General features: G+C 36.0%; 1 protein-coding gene and 2 long non-coding RNA genes across 5 annotated transcripts in view; 1 reads left to right on the plus strand and 2 right to left on the minus strand.

The window, feature by feature from the left end:
* The window catches only part of si:ch73-22o12.1, a 174,134-nt gene that overhangs the window by 131,476 nt on the left and 22,284 nt on the right, over window positions 1-20,374 (plus strand). The gene's annotated exons all lie outside the window — the stretch shown is intronic.
* LOC147840177 (uncharacterized) lies at window positions 11,184-12,992 on the minus strand. Its single transcript, XR_015511026.1, has 4 exons — window positions 12,870-12,992; window positions 12,511-12,704; window positions 12,289-12,441; window positions 11,184-12,094 (listed from the first exon to the last, which is right to left on the minus strand). It is a non-coding gene; the product is annotated as an uncharacterized LOC147840177 (long non-coding RNA).
* On the minus strand, window positions 12,994-14,230 carry LOC147840178 (uncharacterized). The gene is made up of 3 exons (XR_015511028.1): window positions 14,178-14,230; window positions 13,264-13,347; window positions 12,994-13,131 (listed from the first exon to the last, which is right to left on the minus strand). It is a non-coding gene; the product is annotated as an uncharacterized LOC147840178 (long non-coding RNA).

A 20,374-nucleotide genomic window follows, 5' to 3' on the forward strand; every position in this document is an offset into this window, starting at 1 on the left:
AGGTGTGCTATGGTCAATGAGATAAGAATTTAACTGCACATTACAAATGTGGGTCCTTTTACAAATATTGTTTGTTTCTCAATATTCGTTCTGAAGCGACCTTGACCTCAAAGTCAACTGCCAAAGTTTAATACTCAAGACTGCAATAACAGGAGATGCATGAAAGATTCCAGAGGTGTTCTTGATATAGAGGATGAATCAAATGCAGACTTTTTTGAGCGTAGTACTCACTCGAGGTCCCAAAAGTCAAATAAAGGATAAGGGTAGCGCAGGATTTCAAATTCACGCACATTAAAAGATATAATCTCAGGTGTTTCCCTAAATGAGATGGTACAAGTAAATATTTAAATAAAAGTAATGGCATAAACTCATGAAAAAGTGTTCATTTGCTGAAAGTGTTACTAAAATCTGTTTTGTTGTATTGTGAAAAGTATCAGAAGGCTTTTGTTTATGTTATTCATATTTAAAAGAATAAATAATAAATGTTCAGGGATCTGGACTAACTTTTTGCACTGGTTGCAACTTTTTTTCTCATGTGCACCAGCAAAAAAGTAAAAGTGCACCCAACATTTCGACCACATCAAATTAACACCACAGTTTTACAAGTTTACATTAGTTTTTTTTTTTTTTAATTGCCATCCATACTGTATATGCATTGCTGACTTGTAAATAATTTAACTAACAATCTGGTCAACATAAAGTTATATTAAAGCACAACTCTACGAGAAAGGCAACTTACTACCGCCCTTGTCTGATTGGTTAAACTACAACAACAGCCTAATGTGCGTCTGTTGAAACACAGTTAAAGAGACTTTTTATGTATTTATTTAATTTAAAAAAAAATTGGTTGCACTCTAGAGCCCTGATGTTGATTCGTTCATTCATTTTCTTTTCAGCTTAGTCCCTTTATTAATCAGGGGTCACCACAGTGAAATGAGCTACCAACTTATCCAGCACATGTTTTACGCAGCGGATGCACCACCAGCTGCAACCCATCTCTTGGAAACATCCATACACTCTCATTCACACACATACACTACAAAAAATTTAGCCTACCCAATTCACATATAGCGCATGTCTTTGGACTGTGGGGGAAACCAGAGCACCCGGAGAAAACCCACTCGAAAATGAGGAGAACATGCAAACTCGACACAGAAACACTTGATCTACAGTAATAAGTGTTCTCTTTGCCTTCCAAGTTTGTAACTTGGCAAGACTAGTCTCCATGAGAACACAAGTCCATCACCTGCGTTCCTGCTATTGAGAAACAGCCATTGTCTTGTAAAATCGAACCAAACACAGAAGCTAGCAAGGTAAAATTTTAAAGTGGAACAACACTATAAAATGGACACCACGCTGCAGGCACATCTATCTTTACATGTCACATGACTCAATGTGTCATCATCATTTTCGAAAACTTCCAATTTCACAGTCCACACCACAATGCGAAAATGACCAAAAAGGTCAGTTTTCGCAGGACAAAAATGTCTCAGTGTGGAAGAAAGGCTGATACGGAGAGAAAAAGATTCGAGCGTATCTGGATTATTGTGGACGCAGCCTCAGTCACATTAAAGGCTTTTTATCGGGTGTGCAATTAAAGGTTTTGGGCTGTTCATATACGGCTTCTGGAAGAAACCACACGGCCTCTGGTTTGAGGTTTTCCTGTATGAAGATGGCAGAATCTCAGATATTCAGGGATGTTTTGGGCAGTGTGGTTCTGGGTTCTGGGATGCTTTGAATATCTGGGTTGTGTAGGGGTGTGTTTGCTTCGGTTAAACCGTTGTGTTGGTGTGAGTTAGGAATGTGGCTGCGGACTGTGGCAGGAAAACACAGCAATTACTACAGCGGTAAGCTTGAATGCTCACTAATGAAGCCGAATAACTCCCAGCTAACGAACAGGTAAACAAATACACACACATCAGTGAGCACACTCGCTCACGAGCGATCGGGCCCCTGTGGCTGTGTGCGGCGGTGTAATTGGGGTAATGGCCCGGTAATCAGGAACTGGTTGATTCAGTCATAAGGCTGTTGAGGCCACAGGCAGGTGCCTAAAACCAACGGCGCTCTAATACATCTGCATCTCTAAACAAGAGCGATCCCAGCACTACTGCCCAACAGCCACTGCTAAATGCTAATACATGGAAGTCTTAATGAGAGTGCTTGGAAAAATAACTTCCTGAGTGTGCATGTGTGTGAATGTAATAGAGATAGAGGTTAGAAAGGTTAACACCATGCCTGCCCTCGGCAGTGACACATTAACGTTTAGCTGGGAGGAACTCTTTTTTTTTTTCTTGCTGTTGAATGTTTTGTTTTCACTTCTTTAAACTTAAACCACAAGTTCTTGATTTGTGTAATACTGTATACCCAGTAGAGGCCCATACACAAAAAGGATGATCATTTTAATAATGTAAATTAACATCAAATATTTAGATAAACATTTTCACAAATTTTCACCAAAGGTCCCCACACAACTAACAGCATAGTGGAACATTACTGTTGAAATTAAGAGGTGTTTGACATGTGCCATATTTAGTACAATTGTAATTTTAGTTATTTTAAATTGTCAAATATGTTCCTTACTTTGCAAAAGACTATCAACAACATGTCTTAAAGACGTTACAGCATCATGAAGTCCATTATGAGAGCAAAACATATCCCTCTGTTGCTTTTTAATATTGATAAAATGTGATATCATGGTAACACTTTACAATAGCATACATTAATAATGATATATTAAACTATAAACATTATAATAATTAATAATTGTGATAATAATCAATGTAATAATTAACATTTAAGTTTAGGCTAAATGTAACCAACATGAATTCATGAGCTGTTAATGTATAATTCTGTCATGACTTTACTTGAAGGGGAACATCACCATTAAATCATCCTTACTCGTAAACTCTTGTGTTTAAACTGTTAACAGAACACTTCTCTATTATTATTCATAGTGTAAACACACTAGGCAGACGCGCATCAGGAGTTCACGAGTAGTTAAGAATGAGTTGATGATTATGTGCCCCTCCAAGTAATAGTCATGAGTTTATGATAGTTAAATTAAGAATAAACTAAGGTGATAATTAATACACTATTTAACAAACAAGCATGTACAAACTAATTAAGGTAGCCATTATTCTCACATGAACTCATGTGACTTAGTTAGTTCATGATGAGCGCATGCATTTCCTCATCATTTGTCCATAATAAAGTCATGTTTAGTTTACATATTAACACATCATTATCCATGTACTGTTGTAAAGTGTTACTGATGTAACTAAGCAAGAACACACAAGCAATATTATCGGCTTGTAAGATATTGATTTTATTTCAGTTAATATTGAGCGGGTTACATTTTAGACACAATGTTGTTTTTTTCTATGTTTAGCCTAAGAAAATAGTTCCAAATGAAGTCAGAGGACATTTGTTGTAATTCACACTCTGGTAAACTGAAGTACTGAAGTACTTTGGTACAGAGTTATTCTCAAAATATTTAAATCAGTGACCCAAGCATCCATTCATAAAGACCTGCTTTGTCAATCATTCACAGATTCTTTTATTAACACAAGGACCTGTTATGCCTACTCTGAGTTTCAGTTCCATATTTATACAAGACCATCCTAAACCAGACAACCAGTAATCCAGTAATAAAATGACAAGTTAGACAGCAAATACTGTGTAATTATCATTACCAAAAAACAAAATATTGACAGAATTTGTTCTCCTTGAGCCTTTAACATGAAACTAAACAACATTGTGCATCTAATAAACCGAACAGTAATGCACTGCTGTGGACTCTAATCTTTTGTTATCATTCATAGTATGATAATCAAATGCGATTTAATCAATGGATCAAATTCAGCACATAAACAAATCATTTATAATATATGTAGCTAATATTTTAAGCTAGTACATTTGTTTTAAAAAAAAGCTTAATATTGTTGATTGATTCCTATTTTTACAAATTTTTTTTAAAAAATGTTAAGATTTTCTTTTACAAAGAATTTCAAACAAAGAGACTTAGAAAAAGGTTGTCTGGAGACTATAGAGTTCATTTGTGCATCTTAAAATTCCATAATGCCTCATAGCCGCTGACATTGGGCCCTATCATACGCACAGCAATAAGGCGCAAGACGTGTTTGGCATGATTTGTTGCTATTTTCTGACCAGCGCAACCCTAATTTTTATGTTTTGCAGCACGTTGTTTAAATAGCAAATCTATTTGCACCACTTTGTGGGCTGACGAATGTGCCAGTCTATTAAGGAGGTCCGTTAAGGTGCATTGTTGGCACGTTGCTAGTCTGAGAAACTGAAATAGACCCTGCCATTGAACAAGTAAAAGCTGGTCTAAAGTCCTACGCAGAGCACGTTAGTTCAAACGCTTGATACACACAGGATGTACAGCAATACACAAATATATTTACATATGAAAACAATTAATGATTAAAATCTTACAAAAATTATCATTTTCTACATAAATATAAACCACTACATCCATGCCCTCGTCATATCCGGCGCCTTTTTTCAGTTTATTTATGACAATTTGCATTTGTATAATGTTATAATTAGTAATAGTAGTGTTTATTATTTGCATATTCATATTTGTTTTAATAAAAACAAGTTTAGATTTGTTTACCTGTTGGGTTTTGGAGTTGTATGCATCACCATATGGTACATAAGAATAGGACATGTGTTTAGATATAACTCCGTTTTTTGACCACACTTTGTTATTATTGTTCATTTATTGGTTTGCTGGAAATTAGACCTGAATTTAGAAATAGTTTTGACACATATCTTTGGACTTACCGAACAAAACTGGATGGATGTCTCCAGTGGAGTGCGTACAACACCATTTCCTTATTCACCAAAGTAAAGGAGTAAAGTAAAAAATAAAGTAAAGAGATAGTAAATAGGCCGAATGGAGGAGGCTTGTTCTTTATCCTCGCGCTGCTGATGATCTGTTTAACTGTTTTCTCACTAGTGAAGCATTTTGTTTTTTTACTTACAAACCCCCTCATGTAAATAGCAAATGTGCCATGGCACGACACTACTGCCTCTTAAAGGGAATAGGAGATGAGAGTCTGATTGGTTTAATGCACATTATGTTAAAAACACACTCATAACTCATTAGGAGAATAAACACAACCCTGTTAGACCATGCATTGTGGCTCAAACTGTATTTTTCCAAATGAATAGCAAAACTGGATTCGGACATGGCCTAATGCTTTTGCGCCATGCGCTTTCGACTTTGCACCTAGATTGATAAAATAGAGTCCTTTATCTTCAGCAGGTACGCCACTAAAACTAATGATGGACAGCTGCTTCTCACTCAGGGCTGTTTGTGCTTAAGCTGATGTCACACTAGAGTTTTAGGTTGCGAAATTTTGTAGTACGGCACTTCAAAAAGGGGCGGGATAAAACAAGATAATTAGACATTTTAAAAAGTAAGCGATTGTTCCATGTTTTTAATTCCTATCGACAGAAGTCATGTTTTGATCCTTGATTGGTCTCACGCCATCAAGTGATGATTTCGAGCTTGTCACATGAGCTTTCAAAACTTACAAAGGGAGAATTTCTACAGTAAATTTTCTACAATATTTAAATTTCTACATTATTTATCATTAGAAGCTGTTTACATTCACATACCATTGGGTATTATATGCCACACAATTGAGGTAAACCCCTTATAAATGTAATTGTTGCATAATAAGCCATAGAGTGATTGTTCCCTTAACTGTCCCAAAACTCTGTAACATTTGACCCAGGCCATCTTTAATGTTAGCTTTGACGTGACTTATTATGATTTGTAATGAAATTACTTAATTAAATTGGAAAAATACAGCAAAGAAGCATTTTCATTTTGGTGCTCTCAGACTTTAGAACCCACTATGGAGATATTTTATTAATTGTAACTTGCATTCTTAAAATAGACAATATGAACGTAAAAAAACTTTGGCTTGCAGTCCAATATGGACAAGACAGAGGCTCAAGATAACTCAAACGATGAGTCAGAAATAAGCAAAGCAACTGAAAGAAAAATGTTGGAAAAGAGTGGAAAACACAAATACATAATGTGCATAATACAATATGTATATAATTGCAGCATCACATACCTGCAGCTTTACCAGGGAGGTGATGATTGAGGGAATGTAATGAATGCCCTTCAGTGCTTGATGAGCTCCATATGTCTGACTCTAGGTGTTTATGAGAGAGAGAAGGCATGAGACATCACAAGTTCAAAAATAATCCTAATGACTAAGAGAATACAGGGCAAAGCAAAAGGTGTGGTGTTTCCTCAACACTTAATTAGCAGCATATATATGGCTGTGTGCATTTAGGAGAAATAGATGGAAGTCTATGTGCGAGATCACAGGTTTAAAAATAATTTGGATAACTGTAAGGACACCGCTGAGAGCCATTTTTAACACTTGACAGCACTGTGTGTGAGTGTTTACTTTGCTATACTTTAGGGACAGATTTTTCCTCAGAAGTGCACTAAATTTGACAAATTTCCCCCTGAGGACAGCTGGGCTAGTCCTCAATTGCAAAAAAAAAAAAAAAAAAAAAGATTCATGCAAAATATATTGTCGGTATTTCATGTGGAAAAAGTATATTCATTTTCTTGTGTGTTATTTTATGCCTAATATCCCATTTTACTCATACGCAAGTCATATTACTGCATAATTTATATAGACCTACAGTCAGGGTTGACAGAATATAAAGTTGTGCAATAGAAAATGAGGTTGTAAAGCAAATCAGGCTGATTGGAGTGCCATTTAGGTCCTAAATCACATAATTTTCACAAAACTGTTTGTTATAGAGTTTTTCTACTCAAAGTCTTTCCAATAAGATTCATCAGGGGAGCAGCTGGTAGGTCAACAGTCTATTTATTACAAACTACATCTCACAGTCTCATTTACATTACTGCCAAAAGTTAATACAGTGCAAAATATGGCTCAATCCTCTTGTTTTCATACAAAAATAATACCAAAATAACTTTTTTGAAACAATATTGCTGGTTACTCTTTGGCTCCAACAGAAATTAAGCAACTTTACCGAATTAAATTCAAGTTTATTTGTATTTTCACAACATCATTTCATAGTAGCTTAAAGGAACACTCAGATTTTTTCAGAAATAGGCTAATTTTATAACTCCCCCAGAGTTACCCTTTTGTAACCCATTCAGCCGATAACTAGATCTGTTTTTGGAGGGAGCACTTTTAGCTTAGCATAAATCATTGAATTGGATTAGACTATTAGCATCTCACTTTTTTTTCTTTTCTAAAAGAGTTGTGATTATTTTTACTATTTAATGTTTCTAGTTACATCCTGTACTAAGACCGACGGAAAATGAAAAGTCTAGGTTGATAGGATCTATACTCTCATTCTACAGCAGATATGCCCAAAGTAGGGCCCCCGGGTTAAAGTTGGCCCATGGTAACCCATCCCACCTGAGAACAGATCTAGATTTTTGGTTGCGGCACAAGTCTTCAACATAGAGCGTAATTTCTAATTTAAAGTAATCTTTTGTTTGTTTGTTTGTTTGTTTGTTTGTTTGTTTGTTTGTTTGTTTAAATGTTGAGCTACAAAAAGTCATCTGAAATGAAATGATTCAATTAAATGTTGTGCTTGAATTGGATTTTTAAAAATGTAAATTCTGTCACCTGAACAGAGGACACTACACAAGACATTGACGAGCAAATCATGGCAAAGGCAGGTTCAGCTTGACTTGTGTATTCAGCATTGAAAACCATTGTTATGAATGTGTTTGTTTATGTTTTTCTTGTAAGAAGTTCATTATGAAATGTAAAAAAAAATGTATATTTATTAATAAGATTGAAGTATTTTTTATTTTTATTTTTCAATATTAATGAATTAGGAAATTACCATGGCACCCACCTTTAATGTAATAGTTTGGTATATTTGCCTTCGGCCCAAAATCAAATTTGGCTTTTGGCCCTTCGTTATCTTGGCTTCAGCAGTGCTGTTATAAGTTAAGTTACCAAACATTAGTTGGGGACTATTTTCAGGTGCTGCATAGCATAGGCCTATCATTGATTTATGCTAAGCTAAGATGCTGAATGGGTTCAAATAGCAAATCAACAGTTTAACTCTAGTGGACATGTAAAATTTGACTATTAAAAAAGTGGAGCATTATTTTAAATGTACACATTATTACATTACAATCAGTAGCATTCAGCTGTCAAGCATTTAACCCAGGGGTGCCCAAACTCGGTCCTGGAGGGCTGGTGTCCTGCATATTTTAGTTCCAACTCCAATTAAACACCCCTGAACCAGCTAATCAAGCTCTTTCTAACTATACTAAAACTAACAGACAATTGTTTTAGAGCTAAACTTTGCAGGACACAGGCCCTCCAGGACCAGGTTTTGACACCCCTGATTTTGTAGCCTAACGCAGTGGTGTCCAAACTCAGTCCTGGAGAGCCGGTGTCCTGGAGAGTTAAGCTCCATCCCTAATCAAACACACCTGAACAAGCTAATCAAGCTCTTAAGCTGCGGTCACACTGGGCTTTTCCTCCCATAGACTTCCATTTATACGCACGCGAATGCGTCAGATCGGAAACGCAGGGTCATGCGTCAAATTTCGCAAGTTGCTGCAGTGCAAAGTTCAAGCTTAGTGAACTCTGACCTGCGAAATCGCATCTCTTGGCTGCTTGAGTCCAGTGGACAGAACTCTCTGGACAGCAATTTAAAACATGGAGCATTCGCTCGCTTTATAAAATGTCTAATAAGCTTGTTTAATCCCACCCCTTTTCGCAGCGCCGCACGACAGAATATCGCATGCTCAAACTCTGACTACAGCTTTAGTAGATATACTAACTTCCTGCAGGTGTTTTGAAGCAAGTTGGAGCTAAACTTAGCAGGACACTGGTCCTCCAGGACCGAGTTTGGACATGCCTGAAATGTTACAGAAGTAACATTAGTTGCAGACTTCATGCCACATTGGGTTCAGACCCTTGCCTGAATAAATCAGTTTTATGAATGAATCACTGACGGAATGATAAAACTTACTTGTGAAGAACCGGTGTCCTTGAAAAAAATCTATTCATTTATGAATCCTCCTGCTTCTTTTTGAAGGTTTGTAGGTTATTTCAGTCGTTTGAGTGATAATTCAATTTAGGACACATAAAAACACCACCTATAGAACGTTACCTGCAAAAAAGGTTCTGAAAGATCCCCACATGCGATGATGAAAACCAGGGACATTTTGTTGTTCAGTGTTCTAACATTTCGTTGAAAACTTATGTGTTATTATCTATTAATTAAAGTGCAAAAATAAACAATCACAAACACACACACATTGCTACTTTCCTCTACACTGTAAAAAATTTTAAGCCAGTTCAACAAAAAAAATCTTAGTACTAATTTCCTTCTGTTTTTTCTTGTTTACTCAACTTTTGAAAACATCAGCTACACTGACTGAAAATAATTTGTCAGTGAAACAAAAAATGTCTAGTTGAGTCAACTTAACATTAGTAGTTTTCTGGAAACCTGCACCTGCAGCACAACAAATATTTTTAAGTTGTGCAAACTGAACATTTCTTGTCTGCAGGACTGAAATGACAGAAGTTGAGTGAACAAGAAAATACAAAAGGAAATTAGTACTAAGAAATTATATGTTACCAGAGCAAAAGTTGTGTTAACTGAACATTTCTTGTCTGGATGGCCTGAAATGACAGAAGTTGAGTGAACAAGAAAATACAAAAGGAAATTAGTACTAAGAAATTATATGTTACCAGAGCAAAAGTTGTGTTAACTGAACATTTCTTGTCTGGATGGCCAAAAATGACAGAAGTTGAGAGAACAAGAAAATACAAAAGGAAATTAGTACTAAGAAATTATATGTTATCCGAGCAAACACACATGGCTCTGTTTTTTTAAGTTGTGCTGACTGAACATTTCTTGTCTGAATGGTCTGAAACTACAGAAGTTGAATGAACCAAAAAATACAATTGGAAATTAGTACTAATAAATAAAATGTTATCGGAGTAAACACACATGGCAAAAAAAGACATACATTTTACCAAAACATTCATTTTCTTGCGGTTCTTCACTAAAGTACAAAAACAAGGTAGTGTATCTGTAAAAAAAAACAAAAAAAAAAAAACAAACACTAAGTCAAATTAATCACATGAAAAGGAAACACAATTATATTAAATATATAACAATTACAGCACATCTCTGAGACTACCTTACACTATCAATTTTAATAACCTTAGAATATCCCATAAATTATTCACAACACCCTGCTGAAAAAACAGCGTAAGCTGGTAAGGTATGTTTTGATGCTGGTCTCAATGCTGGTTTTGCTTGTCTCAATGCTGGTCTTGCTGGTTTCAGTGCTGGTTTTGCTGGTCTAAGTGCTGCTCCTGACCAGCATTGAGACCAGCAAGACCAACATTGAAACCAGCATTAGGACCAGCATTGAGACCAGCAAAACCAGCATTAAGACCAGCAAAACCAGCATTAAAACAAGCAAGACCAGCATACCAGCATCAAAACATATACCTTCCCAGCATAAGCTGTTTTTTTTTTGTTTTTATTTCCAGCAGGGCAATTAGAGCAATAAATCTGAATTACTAGTTGCCTTGAGATATAAATCTTAGTATTTGTTGTAATTCATTTCAAAATCTATACTTGCATAATTACGTTTTGTGCTGGTACCTTGGCTGGTCATGGATAAATATGATATTAAAACTGCCAGTAAAGGATCTTACTTTAGTAATAAGTGTTCCACTGTATACACCTTCAGTTAAAAATGAACGATTTATTACTATTATTTTGGTTTTGATTTGATTTTGTTTGCTTAATATAATAATAAGCAGTTGGAATATACGCGCTGTCACTTTAAGAGCCACCCTAGATAGTAAAATACACTTGGACTAGTTCCAGCTAGATTCGCTGCCGCATCCGAGCCAGAATCGGCCCGCGAGTAATGTGCGCTGCAGCCCGGAGCTGGCGCAACTCAATATACCTTGATATAAAACCTTTTGGTTATATTGGTACTTGATACATGGTATTACAACCATTTGAATTTATATACCAGCAAACGCAGGCTATAATGTAAAGGCAAAGTGTAGGCACTGCATTCAACCTTTGAATAAAATGCAAACAGCATACATATCCAATAACAAAAATTATCAAACAAAGGACAAAATAAATAATAATAATAAACATTTATTGATTGCAATAAACAAATAATACTAAACTTGAATAAAATATTTTGTAGTGCACAAGTAATAATAAAACTACACAATAAAGAAACACAGGAAGATTTAAAGACAAAATCTGAAATTGCACACATACACAGAAGTTTTTAAAACAACCCTGTTTTCCCAATAGACTTGAATTAAAAAATTGTACAAGACATATCTTAAAACAGCTCAATTTTATATAAACCTGAATATAGAAACCAATTTAAGATATAGCAAGAATCATCTTACAAATACCCATGACAATATGTAAAATATACAAGTCAAAATTGTAAAAAGAACTGCAGAATTCTTAAGAAACATTTTTAATAAATGTAATAAATAAAACATAATAATACATTTAAATGAGTGAGATGATTATATATATATATATATATATATATATATATATATATATATATATATATATATATATATATATATATATATATATATATATATATAATTTGACTTGTATATCTTTATATGTCTTGTGCAATTTTTTATTAATATTTTTATTATATTATGTTAATTAAAAATGTATTAAGATGCTTTTTCAGAATTTAGCATATTGTCATTTTATATATATATATATATATATATATATATATATATATATATATATATATATATATATATATATATATATATATATATATAATTGGAAATAAAAGAAACAAATTACCCAAGTATCAGGGAACATCTTAATACACTTAAAATGTTGTTTAAAAAATAAATTATTGATGTAGACATTTGACACATTAGCTTTCTCTTCTTCCCTCCTTCCTCCAGCCCTGTCAGGAGCACGTTGTAGCCACCTTGTAATGCATTTTTCCACTTCTTTATCAGTGGTGTGGTATGGACATTTCTCCTCACTACATCTGTGATTAAAAGATAAACAAACAATTAGTAGTGAAAAAGTACAAATGAAAAAAGAAAGATGCTTGCTCTCATATAAGTACAACCTAAATGGGACTATATATAGATGTTTTGTTCCTTTGATTAATGATTCAAAGAAATACACAGATAGAACTGCCCCTAATTGTACTGAAATGTATATTTAAAACCAACTTACTGACTAGACAGTCCTAAGGGAGAGTGCATGAAAGGCCACATTTTGGTTTGCCCTGCTCCAGTTAATTTGTTTAGCCAAAAAGTGAGCCAAAAGCTTTCCCGGGACACACCAAACTGCTTAGTGGAAAACACCCATGATTCCAAAGTAGGCTACCTACGAAGCAAAAAAACACATAAATAAATAAATAAACATAAAACACTTAGAAATAAGCAAGAAACTTACCAGTTTCTTCATTTGTTCGGGCTGCTCGTTTAGTTGATTTTCAAGTTTTTACAAATCAAATTGGACAAAGAATGGTCAAATGTGTTTACATCTGGAATTTCATCACGTCTGTTTTGGTTTTGCTGATTTGTGAGAATCAGGCACAGTTGCTGCTTTATGACGTAACATGATTTTAAAACTTTTTTTCAGTCGTGCTAAAAAAGAAAAATAACAAATTAGTATAAATCAACCTGTTGCTTATTCTCATGCAACTTGTGTAAATACAACAGTGGGTTAGACACTGCTGATATTCTCTAGTTGATCTTTACTTTCTAGCTGCATTAAGCCATTACAAATTTAGTGATGTCTTGAATTCTTACAAAGACATGACGAGTTGCAATAAGTTGTCTTGATCTCCGACTGCACTTGAACAAGTACTGTAAATGTTCATAGGTGTACTGGAATGTACAGCATCTGTGCATCTTGATGGTGTTCTTAAGGATCCTGCCATAGTCATTGGTGGTGATGGTACTTGTGGTGCTGCATCAATTTCTGAAATCTTCATATCAGTTTTTTCTCCAGCCTCTTTGTTCCAAATACTTTTTCTTCATCACGTTCACTATAGTTGTGTCTTTAATGCCCCTTGATCAGATACATTTACAAAACAAAACATTATTTTAGTATAGTGCAGGGCACTAGATCAATGACAATGGCAGTGTAATAGATCAATGACATAATGTTGACAGTATGTGTTTAAAATAATTGCAAACAAACCTGTTCTTTCTTTAGGTGTATGACGGGCAATCACCGTCCTCATCTGTCTGCAAGCCAAGCTGAGTCGAGCTTCCTCATGTGTGTCTATAATAAAACATAACATTGTTGTTAACCTCCCGCAAAAAGTTAAAATCCTGAAATACTATCAAAGTTAATTAATGGCTATAATACCTATGGTGTAAATAATCAGCTCACTGAAGGTTGCACAGGATTTATTCAGAGATTCATGCAGAGTGACAGCCTTATGAATCTTAGACATAGATTTGTAAGATGGCCAAGCACATGCATTATTCTGTACCCATGAAGATTAACCTACCATTGTGGAAAATGTTTGATGATGATGATAGCCAATAACAATAAACCATTTCAGCTGTTTGTGAAGCAATTAGTAATGTAAAGTCTGAAAAGCTCAATCTATGTTGAAAATGTATCAGCAGTTTACAGGTTATAATGGACTTTAATCACCCAACTATAACATGCCTATTCACATGTTCATAAGAATGTGCTATTGGTCTCTGTGATGTGCTACAAAATGACCTCACTAACCTTTGTTAAACAAGAACAGTAAGACTTAACCGAAAAAATATTCATTTATACCCATTCATTTAAATCAGAAAGTATAACTGTCAATAACCAAAAAAATAAAACCCATCAAAATCTGCTTTAAGAAATTTAGTTTTACATGTGCAAATTACAACTTGAACATAAGATATAATTGATTCACATAGGCTAACACATATAAATTAAAGCACATACTAATATATTTCTCTTAATAATAGAATGATAATTTAAAGAGAACAGTAAACGATCACTGATGCACTGCATAAACAAGTTAAACAATAACCTAACACTGTGAAAATGTTTTAAGCATTAAATTCGCAAAGTATACAGTATACAAGCAGCAAAAACCTTACCTTTCTGACTGGAATCCACTGTTTTGAAACGCCAAACTTCTTTTTCTTCTTGTGATCATCATAGCGGTTGGCAACCAGCTTTTGGAACATTACCGCCACCGTCTGGATTGGAGTTTGGACCAAGAGTTGACTCACGCATGTGTTTCTTATGAAACCAAACTTCTGCTTAAAAAACAGTCTGCATGGAAGCGTGCTATCTCGAAAATAAGCGCATTTTACACTGTTTTCCCTAGATGATTTATATAATCCATTTATAAATAATATTGTTTTGTTTGCATCTAAACATTGCGACCATCCACACTAAATGTTTTTATTATTTTGTTGCTGTTGTACCATATATATTTTCTCAAATTATCATTAAACGTGGAGCTAACAAATTACTAGATAAAATAAGAATTTAATCGGTTGTCATTAGTTACACAAGCCGAGTCCTTATACGAGCCGAGACAGACTCGGGCCAGATAGGGTTAACAGGAATCTGGCCAGTGTTTACAGCTGCATCACAAACGCATGTGCGCGAGCGAGCTGCGGGCCACACTCCGCCCGTATAACACTCGTTGATGCCGAGTCGGAGCCGGAGGCGCCGAAGGGCAGCCGAGCTCGGGCCGATTACTTTCTGCTACCCGGGGCATGGATATGATTTACGGCAACACAAATATTCATTCACTCTTATCACATAACAAAGAGAGATTATGTGAATAATCACTAAGCGCCGCATCTGCACACATTTTTGCGCGTATATGATGAACATTTAGGAGGACAAATTTAGATGAAGTGTCTTAAAGAACTACAATCTTTGCACACTTACTATTAAGATTGCTCTTCCATGGCTTGCCTCTTTCCTCACCGAAGTACAATGCTTCCAGTTTCTCCCGCCTGAGACGTTGACGTTACGTAAGCGCAACCATCATAACGAGGGCGTGGTTTAGCTCAGGACAGAATGATGCTATATCGTCCTTTGAGAAACATATTTTTGCGTGCGTGGTTTATTTTTAAATATTGGAATATCAAAGTATGCCTTTCTTTTTTTAAAGGGTAATGAATAAACACGAGATGATAATGTGTGTGCAAGCTTATTTCTGCAAATGTGCACCAAATAAAGTTAAATTGCAAATGAAAAGTTTCAAATAAAGTTACTATAAGTATTGTAGTGTTTTTTGTTGTTTTAATAACAATGTGAAGAATAACGATATTTATTATTGTATTATTAATAATAATAATAATAATAATAGCATTTTCACTCAGCATTTACTTTTTAATACAAACCATGAAAGGTTCTATACTCATTCATTCATTTTCTTGTTGGCTTAGTCCCTTTATTAATCTGGGGTCGCCACAGCGGAATGAACCGCCAACTTATCCAGCAGGTTTTTACGCAGCGGATGCCCTTCCAGCCCCAACCCATCTCTGGGAAAAGATTCTATACTGCCATTGATAATTTTTTTAGAATATTTAACATGTTTGAAACCTTTTCAATCAACAAAAGGTTATGCTACTTGTATATTCATTGCATTAAAAAAGTCAGAGATTGACTTAACACAAAAAAACAAGTTGGCAGATGCTTTTTTGAATGAACTAGCAAAGTGTTGCTCACAAAACTCATCTTTTTAACTTAATGAATAAAATCTTTGTTTAAGTTGATTGAATGTGTTAAATGTAGTTGTACAGACTTTTTTACAGATTTTTGCTGAACCAACAAAAAAAATCAAGCAATTTCAACATTTGTCAAGTTGGATTTTTTACAGTGTATGTTATAGGCCACAAGTTGTGTGTTGTAACTGTTGTTATGGTGTAAGGTTTGTGAACTTAGTTTGCTTCAAAAAATACTATAAATGACAGATAGTTCAGTCCCTCATGTATCATACATTCAAGTAGTATTACTATATTTTAGTGTTCATTCATTCATTTTCTTTTCAGCTTAGTCCCTTTATTAATCAATTACAGGCCACAGCAGAATGAACCGCCAACTTATCCAGTATGTTTTATGCAGCGGATGCCCTTCCAGCCACAACCCATCACTGGGAAATGCCCATACACTCTCATTCACACACATACACTAGGGACAATTTAGCTTACCCTATTCACCTATATTACATGTCTTTGGATTGTAGGGGGAAACTGGAGCACCCAGAGGAAACCCACACAAACACGGGGAGAACATGCAAACTCCATATCACTGTCTTTTCATCAGTTTTCAAGAGTTCACACTTAGCTGATGATTGATAATAAAGCTAGTTTGGCGTGCTTTCCCGGGAGAAAGCCCTGAGCTTATAAAATCCTCGAGCCCTGGGCTCCCTCCGGTTGCAAGGCGAGAGGGAAGCTTGAGCTCAGGTAGATCTCGATGACTCCCTCTCCTGCTTATTGTAGCTAAGTGTCAGATATGGATGCTGAGAAGGTGTACTCAGAGTTTGGCTAAAATATTTTGGAATAATTGTTTAGGGTGCTTGTTTTTGAACTGTGTGAGGAAACCGGATGACCCGGGGAAAACCCACGCGATCACGGGGAGAACGAGTAAAACTCCACACAGAAATGTCACCTGGTTTGGAAAGGAATTAAACCAGGGGCATTTTTGCTGTAAGGCAACAGCGCTAATCACTGGCCACCGTCTCGCCCGTTTGAAAGGAGCGAAAGTAGGGTTGGGTAGGTGGGTTTCTTCAAGACGAAGATATTGAGATGAGAAAAGTCTGGTTATTTATAGTGAGTTAAGGATCGTCTGATAGGATAATTAGTCTTTAGCTAAAGTTGGAACAGCTGTGAACAATCATAAGCACGTGATCCTCTCGAAATTTGCTTATAAATAAACTTCACTTAAATTTGCTGAACAATGGTAAATTGACACACAAATAGAAAAGAAAGTGTTACAAACACTGTGAAGTCAAATATTGTTTGACTGCAGGCCTCATATCAAGCTTCAGCCAATCAAATCTGACCTCCAGAACTAATTTCTGTATTGTTTACATAGAAACAATGCCCACTTACAAAACAGCATGTCCCAAATAAATGTATGCTGGACCACAAGCAGGTGAATGATCAAACGTACAGTACTGTATCTACTGCTAGAATCAATCACTTTCAGAAAGAGAGTCTGAAATTTTGAGAAACAGCCTGAGTGACGTCAGGAGCAGTGGGTGTTGAGGGAGCGGTGACCTTGGCGATGGGCATCAGGCCTCCTCCTGTGGCCACTGTCTACTGCCTTAATGCGCAGTGGCAGAAACCTCACTGTCTCCCCAGAGAGACACACACACACTCTCTCATGCACATGCGGAGACTCAGTGTCGCTGACATCAGTTTAATGCTCAGACAGTTTAAATGCATGGGCTGAGTCTAGGCCTCAGCTGTGATTAGTGCTGGGCAGAGTGTGATGAATGAGACGGCTGAAGATATACACACACACACATACACACACTTGCTGCATTGTTATCATGAAGAGTGATGGGGTGAGTCAAATTGCATGGCATATATGCGGCATATTACAGTGCTCGCAGCAGCTCAAGTGAAATGAATGGTGACCACTTGCGAACCGCATGTCCGCTCAACGTCAGGGGCACACGATGCAATCAGATAAACCCGCTGGAATGATGATAACCAGAAGCACATGAGGCAACCCTTAGATCTGTCCAAAAAAAAACTTTTGAAATCTATTGTAGAGATATAAACAAAAAAGTCTTTTTTCTCATTCAACCTTTTCCAAATAATTAGCTTCAAACTGAAAACGCTGTCATTCTCCAAGCCTCATGTTTTCCAGGGGAGCTCAAAATGAGTTAAATCTGCTATTTTTATGCAAGGCAGCAAGAACAAAACCTGTTGAGGCAAATGTGTTTTGAATGTGTATATTATAGGATATTTTGTCAGGTCGTAAATACCTTAGCAGGATGTGCTGCCTGACAGGAGTAGCTTATAAGGTATAGTCATAATCATAAAAATTATGCTAATGTAGGATAGGTCACCTTGAGAGGAAAGTGAATTAAACTCATTTTAGCTGAAGAATGACACCATATTATTATCTGCTTTATAGCTGAAGTGAGCTTCATACTGTAACTGTTAAAGTGTAATGAATTTCACAACATTCACAATGTTATTGATCTCCACCGACCTACATTATTAGCTATTTTTGTTGGTGATTTATGATACCACTCAATGCTTTGCATTGATTGATTCATTAATTAATTTTCCTTCAACTTAGTATCTTATTTTTCAGGGGAGACCACAGTGGAACGAACTACCAACTATTCTGACATATGTTTTACCCACGACTAGGGCCAGACGGAATCTGCGGACGTTTTTTGCTATTTCTGCTAAGAAGTTAGGTAAAAATCTGCGTATTTCTGCGAAATGATTTTGGGAGTATCACAACTAAAACCTTAATATGTGAAATAAAAAATAATACCTTTTGGTCCCACTTTATATTAAGTGGCCCTAACTAATATGTACTTACACGGGAATTAATAGTTTGTTACAATGTTCTTATTGTGTAAATACATGTATTTACTTTGTAATTATGCTTGATTAAATGCATGTATGTAATTACATCTGTAATTAACTTTTGTAATCACATTTGTAAATACACTGTTGACCATCCTTTACACCTTAACCCACCCTTAAACCTACCCATGCCACCAAACCTGTCCATAACCCAACCTCTATCCCAACTCAAGAGCACCACAAGTGTTATCAAATAGATTATAAACACAGTAAAAACATTGTATTTATTTTTTTGATGCAAGTAAATAGTAGTTAAGGACACTTAATATAAAGTGGGACTGTAACGACGGGGAATGACACATACAACTGGGCTAAGATCCAAATGCAGGTTTATTCGTGGTCAGGCAAGCGATGGTCAACACAGGTGTAAACAGGTATATGTAGGCAGTCCAGAATCGTAATCAATATACAGGCAATAGGTCAAAAGGCAGGCGGCAGGCAGGAAGAACAGGAATACAAGGCTACTTAGAAACACGGGGAAACAAGACAGTAGCTGCGTCCCAAATCGCATACTTATGCATTATTCTACGCCATTTTGTAGTATAAATAGTGTAAGTAGTGCGTTCACACTGAAAACTATAATAATAATAAGAGTTCTTTAATTACCCGGATGATGCACTCATTCAGCCGCTAAAATGAAGTGTGTAATGATGGACACTTCACGCACTCAACGACCGCAGGTTTGCTTATGTTGCAGAAGGGGCGGAGCGATCGGACGCACATGTTGAATAACTTTATTTATTTTGGATGGTGAAAGCAAAATTCTCCAACGAGAGTGATTACAGCGCCTCCCGATGGTGAATGCAGCAATACTCGCGGCAGGTATTATTTGATAATTCGGTCGTTTATTTCACTGATTTGGCAACCGTCAAACGTCATCAGGGAAACGGTTTGAATTTCCGCTTAGTAAAAAAACATAAGTGTGCCATTTGGGACACCACTACATACATATACTATCCTGTTGAGTGTGTAAGTGCATAAGTACATAGTGCATGAGTGCATAGTGTATAGTGTGCCATTTGGGACGTAGCTAAGGAATAACGTGTTGTAATGTCACTGATACCAAACAAGACTCTGCAACGAGAGTGAGTGTGCTGCTTAAATAGTGTGTGCAATCAGTCTCTGACAATCCTCAGGTGTCTAGATGAGGAAGCATGTGTGAGTGTGACCGGAGTGCATGTATGAAAGTGTAGTCCAGAAAATGGCAGATTTGTAGTCCATGGTTATAGTTAGCGCAAACCATCTTCTGAAAGACGATCGCTAGTAATCGTGACAGGGACCCTCTCATATAATATCTCTACAAACAGACAGAAAATATTACTTTACAAACTGCATTGTACAAATCATTCATTCATTCATTTTCTTGTCGGCTTAGTCCCTTGATTAATCCGGGGTCGCCACAGCGGAATGAACTTATGAACTTATCCAGCAAATTTTTACGCAGGGGATGCCCAACCAGCCGCAACCCATCTCTGGGAAACATCCATACACACATTCACACACACATTCATACACTAAGGACAATTTAGCCTACTTAATTCACCTGTACCACATGTCTTTGGACTGTGGGGGAAACCGGAGCACCCAGTGGAAACCCATGCGAAGGCAGGGAGAACATGCAAACTCCTTGTACAAATTAGATGAAGATTTTTATATAAAAATCAATAATATTAATAATATTATTATAAAGTCAATAATATTACTGTAATTGATTT

Source organism: Danio rerio, chromosome 16, assembly GCF_052040795.2.
Source record: "Danio rerio strain M-AB ecotype USA chromosome 16, GRCz13ab, whole genome shotgun sequence".
Taxonomy (NCBI): Eukaryota; Metazoa; Chordata; class Actinopteri; order Cypriniformes; family Danionidae; genus Danio; species Danio rerio.